General features: G+C 35.7%; 1 pseudogene; it reads left to right on the forward strand.

The window, feature by feature from the left end:
- The first annotated feature begins 242 nt into the window (after positions 1 to 242).
- LOC107674178 (GTPase IMAP family member 4-like) overlaps positions 243 to 6,208 on the forward strand; it is a 7,336-nt pseudogene continuing 1,370 nt past the window's right edge.

Below are 6,208 nucleotides of genomic sequence, written 5' to 3' on the forward strand. Positions count from 1 at the left end.
GAGTCTCGTTCAGCAAAATGAACGAATCTTTTTTCGAGTCATTTCGTACATTTCGTTAATTTTAGCAAAATATAATTAAAAATTCCAGTACAGAACCTATATGATGTTGCGCATGCGCGACTGAACGAATCACTACCCGAGCCGACTCGTTCTTCCCGAGTCACATTAAAGATTCGTTCAAAATGAACGAATCGTTCAAGAACGACCCAACACTACAGACAACCCTTCCGGTAAAGCGCGATCAGCAAGTTTTATAAGGAGTAAACGAAACTTTTGATAGGAAACAAAAACGAAACCCAGTTTACATTCGCATGATGTGCTCTTCATATAGAGGTGAGGTGTAACTTTTTTTTTTTTGCATCCATTAGAGAGAATGGTTTATATTAACTATCTACATTGAAAAGAAGAGATCTGATTAAAGTAGCTATTTAATGAAAAACAAACTACAGTCTTTTGAGTGATTTTAAAGAGACAGCAATCGTTTATTGACAGATAAAGCTTAATTTGAAGCAGTAACAGTTGCAAACAGAGTTGGTGTAATACAAGATACATTAGAAATTAAATCATAAAAACTGTAAGGTGTAGCTTAAAACTCATGACATGAAATGGCCTTGTTCATGGGCCCAAGGCTATATGGAATATTTATTAAATAGAAGAACTGAAATATTCAAGTGATAACTTTTCTCTATATCCTACTGGGGTAGTGGAAATTTGTAAGTTTTGTTTTTGTTTGATAAAACTTTGCTTGATAAAATTTTGCCTCATAAAAGGAGATTTCACAGTGGTATGTCTCCTCAATAATTTCCAGTTTCCTCTTCACTGCATCTGTTATTAATCAAAAGATAAAAAATGTCTTTCTTTATAGCTGCGCAGGGCATTTCTCCTGGACCATCAACAACGACCTCAAAGATTTGGGTTGCATTTTTCTCCTCAGAACTACTGATACATTGTATAATTGTCACTGCTATTGCAGTAGGGATTCAGGTATGCTTAAGCGTGTATTTTGTCACAAGCTGATTATCTTTTTAACAGTATAAGTGTCCAAATGTGATAAAATTTGTAACATTATATCATTAATTTCTAGATCTTCAAGCAACAAAAACAGGATTTGGATGATATAGGTAAGTTATTTATTTATTATATTTTTATATATAAATTCTACAACACAAAGATGGATGAATAGTGTTACAATGGTTTAATATAGGTATATTGCATTGTTCTTTTAAATAGATGTTTGTAAATGTAATTATATTACCAAGAGTTTGAAAAAATTATATCATTCTTGTTAATGTTCAGTGCATCATCCAGACGATCCACTCCGGATTCTTTTGGTTGGAAAAACAGGGGTGGGAAAAAGTGCAACAGGCAACACAATCCTGGGACAAAACGTTTTTAAATCGGAGATATCTTCCTCCTCTGTGACTGGACAATGTGAAAAAAATCATGCAATTATAAATGGTAGAAAAGTGTCCGTCATTGACTCTCCAGGTCTGTTTGACACCAGCCTAACTAAAGAGGAAGTGGTCAACAGAATTAAACGCTGTATTCCTCTCTCTGCTCCTGGTCCACATGTCTTCTTAGTTGTGATTCAGCTGGGCAGATTCACTGATGAAGAGGCAGAAGCTGTTAGGATCATTCAAGCTGTTTTTGGTGAGGAATCCTCCACATACACCATGGCACTGTTCACTCATGGAGATCGATTAAAGGGCAGAAACATTCACAAATTTGTGCGTAACAGTCCAAACCTGCTCAGTTTCGTTTTTTTTTAACATATTTAACCAAATGTGATGAAAACGTATAATTTTATGTAAACACTTCTAGATGTTCAGGCAACAAAAACATGACTTGGATGACATAGGTAAATCTATCTATCTATCTATCTATCTATTGTAATGTAACCCTTTGACATTGTGAAGTGTGCATGACTTCCTTTTTTGTGTTACCAAAACATGCTTGACTTTGTAATAGAAAGTGTCATGTTAAATTTATATAACTTAAGGTTGTTCATGTTTTATCAGATATTTAAGATATGTATTCAATGTCATATTCTTGTTTATGCAATAGCTGCATCAGTGCATCATCCAGGCGAACCGCTCCGTATTCTTCTGGTTGGAAAAACAGGGGTGGGAAAAAGTGCAACAGGCAACACAATCCTGGGACAAAACGTTTTTAAATCGGAGATATCTTCCTCCTCTGTGACTGGACAATGTGAAAAAAATCATGCAATTATAAATGGTAGAAAAGTGTCCGTCATTGACTCTCCAGGTCTGTTTGACACCAGCCTAACTAAAGAGGAAGTGGTCAACAGAATTAAACGCTGTATTCCTCTCTCTGCTCCTGGTCCACATGTCTTCTTAGTTGTGATTCAGCTGGGCAGATTCACAGATGAAGAGGCAGAAGCTGTTAGAATCATTCAAGCTGTTTTTGGTGAGGAATCTTCCATGTACACCATGGCACTGTTCACACATGGAGATCGACTAGAGGGCAAAAACATTCACACATTTGTGCGGGACAACCCAAATCTGCTCAGTTTCATCAAAACATGCAATGGACGATACCACGTGTTCAACAATAAAGAACAAAATCCTGAACAGGTCATTCAGTTGCTTGACCAGATTGATAAAATGGTCACTGGGAATGGTGGGCAACATTACACCAATGAGATGCTTGAAAGGGTAGAAAGAGCAATTGAGAAAGAGAAACAACGTATCCTGCAGGAGACAGCAGAGCAGAGACGGAGGGAGATAGAAGCTCTGAGGGCTCAACTTGAGGACGAAGCCTATGAAAAAGCATTAAAAAAGTTAAACGAGAAATATGACCAGGTGGCAAGATACCAAGCTGAGATTGACCTTCCATTCTTAATCCAAGTGGTCAGTTCTTTGATTAAAGCATTAGGCAAATTCTTACTGTGACCTACGTGAAAACTGACAATGTGGCTATAAAGAGGGTAATGAAAAATCTCATGATTTATAGATTATATTTTTAAATTTACTTTACAAAGAGTTAATAATTAATAGTAACAAAGCACGTTTACACTGCACATTCTGGTGAATGGGAAATCTGAAAGTTCAATCGTTTGAAGGAATGGGTATATGAAGGTTGTAAGTAAAATGACTGAGAAATGTGTCTCTGAATTGCAAACTCCTATAAATGAAGGACTGCTTTCATTTATGTGTTCTATATAAGTTGTTCTTGAGATATATTTTGAGATATATATATTTTTTTGTGTATACAAAGTGAGATCCTTTAACCACTACATACCTTGTGACCTTATGTACTTGTTTTGATTTACTGTATAAGTTAAATATTAAAAATATTATTTTACAAATAATTGCATATTTTAATATTTCTGAATGGAGAGAATGCTCATAATAAAAAATAAATAAGATTGCAAGAAGAAAACCTAAATTTTGGAGAAGGAAACAAGTAAATAGAGAGATAGACTGTTTTTCCTTGTTTATGAAATCAAAAATTTCCCCATTCATTGGATCTGCAATTATAGCATATTTTCTGGTTTTAATTTACTCCTATATTTCTAAAAGACTGATGATAATCTGCATCATAACATGGATGAAAACAGGCTTGCCAAGTGTGTGGTTGTTTTCCGTGTTTGAAATGAGGGCTGGGAAACCTAAAAGAGAGAAAAGGAAAACCAAACTTTTCACATAAGAGGGATCCAGACTCTCATGAGCTCCACATCAAAAGTGAGTTTTAATTTCTACTTTTGTATCTATTGTAAAAAGAGAACTTGAAATTAACAATACCTACTGAATGGAAGCAGTATTCACAGAGAGTGTATTATGTAATCTTAGGTTTAGTGTAGCAATAGTTTGATAAACAAGATTTATGTTTTGAAATTATAGGCATCCTTTGCTATTTGGAGGCCATTTGCAGATTTGAATTCTGGATAGAAGTGGCAGAAATGTATGATTATGAGTCCAAAGATGGATTATGGTGTAATAATTTGGCCTCACGGGGCACCAGAAATGTAAAATTTGGCCACCAGCTGATGTAATAATTGGCTCACAGGTACCATTGTTGTAGTGGTTCTCACAGATTGCACCAAATTAATATTGCGAGTTTTGGTCACGTCACTTAGTCTGAGTGTAAGAATGTCAGATGACTCTTTCCTCTTACTATTTAATGCTAATGTCTCAAGATGTTTGGTAAAGTGATTAAATGCTCCGCCCGGTGAAGTGATGAGTCCGATGGTGGCAGCGTCTTCCACTGGGTGCTGGGCCAAGTTGCAGTGGGAAGGAAAACATAGCTTCTGTTCAAACAAGTGTTGAACATGAAGTACTGTGGATTGCTGAACTCCTGGAGCACTGAGAAGGTCCTTTTTCTGGAACACACAGATCAAAGAGCCTTTGAAGGTGAGTGTCCTGAAGTCTGTGCAGGAGGTCCTGAAAATGGGGAGGCCAACTAGCTTGTCTGTTCTCCACAAGTGTGGAAAGGAGTTGCCACCCTGTCTGACTGCTGTCCACTGGTTTTGTGAGGTACTGGGGCACCAGCCTTTTGTCGTAATTGTAAGATGCAAGGTCCAAATATAATACGTTGCATTTACACAAGTAAAACTTTGCAAACGAGACAACAACTTGCCATGCATACAACATGCATACAAGCCTCATTATACAACATCAAAGTAATCAGGCATTTAAAAGACAGTATTAGTGCTGAGGAGCAGATAAGAATAAAACATTTTTTATTTCTTTATTTCAAACACTGTGCCATCAGGCACTTGTACAAATTCAAGCATATTTTATATGTCTATATCAAGAATAGATCTGCAATAGCTCTTTCTGGTCTTAGCAGGAGGCTGGTTTGATGTCTCTGGCAATCGGAGTCCACAGGACACTGGCCCATTGACTTGATCCATAATTCATCCTTGGTTTTGTAATAATTTTTAGGATTAACAACAGTTTTTCAGTTTTATTTCACTCACACTATAAGCACTGAAGGACGCTGAAAATTCTCCTTCAAAATCAGCAATGACCTCAAATTCATTGGGTTTCATCTTTCTTCATTAACCTGGTAGTGTTTGGCATAATTGTTCAATGCTGCGATAATGGTGCAGGTATGTATTTGAAAATTTGTATCTTGTGCAAGTCACAGTAAAAGAACAGAGTCAATTTTTATCCATGTTTTAAACGTAAGTATAGCTTAGCTTTCGACTTAAAGGCATTATTCAGTTTCAAAAATTAAAAAATACTGTATTGCATAAAATGTACATAGATGATATAATTTTCGTTTTAAACGTAAGTATAGCTTAGCTTTCGACTTAAAGGCATTATTCAGTTTCAAAAATTTAAAAATACTGTATTGCATAAAATGTACATAGATGATATAATTTTCCTAATGTAATTTTATTACATTCTAATAATGTAATTTTATTGTTTTTAAAACATACTGTAAAAACGAACTGTAAAAATTAGAAAAATGTGATGAAATGTTTGATATTGTATTTAAAATTTCTAGATGTTTAGGCAACAAAATCATTAAACTCATGTTTCAGTTCATGATTTGAGTTTTTTCTTTTTTTGTAAAATAGTGGTACAAAATAAGTAAGTATATACACATTAAGTATTAATGTGTAAATTTAAAGATTTACTTGTAGTTCTTTTCAATGCACTGTGCAACATCCAAGTGAAGAGCTGATTCTTTTGGTTGGAAAAACGTGCAACAGGCAACACAATCCTGGCCCAAAAGGTTTTAAAATCAGAGATTTTGAACAGGACAATGTGAAAAATATAATGCAACAATAAATGGCAGAAAAGTATCCGTCATTGACTCTGTTTGAGGTCTGTTTGATACCAGCTTACCTGCAGATGAGGTGATTGACAGAATTTAACGCTGTATTCCTCTCTCTGCTCCTGGTCCACATGTCTTCTTAGTTGTGATTCAGCTGGGCAGATTCACAGATGAAGAGGCAGAAGCAGTAAGAATTATCCAAACAGTTTTTGGTGAGGAATCCTCCAATTACATCATGGCACTATTCACTCATGGAGATCGACTGGAGGGCAAAAACATTCACACATTTGTGCGGGACAACCCAAAACTGCTCAGATTCATCAAAACATGCAATGGATGTTACCATGTGTTCAGCAATAAAGAACAAAATCCTGAAAAGGTCATTTAGACTCGACCAGATTGATAAAATGGTCACTGGGAATGGTGGTCTTTTGGCAGGAAAAAGTACAACAGGCAACAT

This window comes from Sinocyclocheilus anshuiensis, unplaced genomic scaffold (genome assembly GCF_001515605.1).
Source record: "Sinocyclocheilus anshuiensis isolate Anshui unplaced genomic scaffold, SAMN03320099.WGS_v1.1 scaffold728, whole genome shotgun sequence".
Lineage (NCBI taxonomy): Eukaryota > Metazoa > Chordata > Actinopteri > Cypriniformes > Cyprinidae > Sinocyclocheilus > Sinocyclocheilus anshuiensis.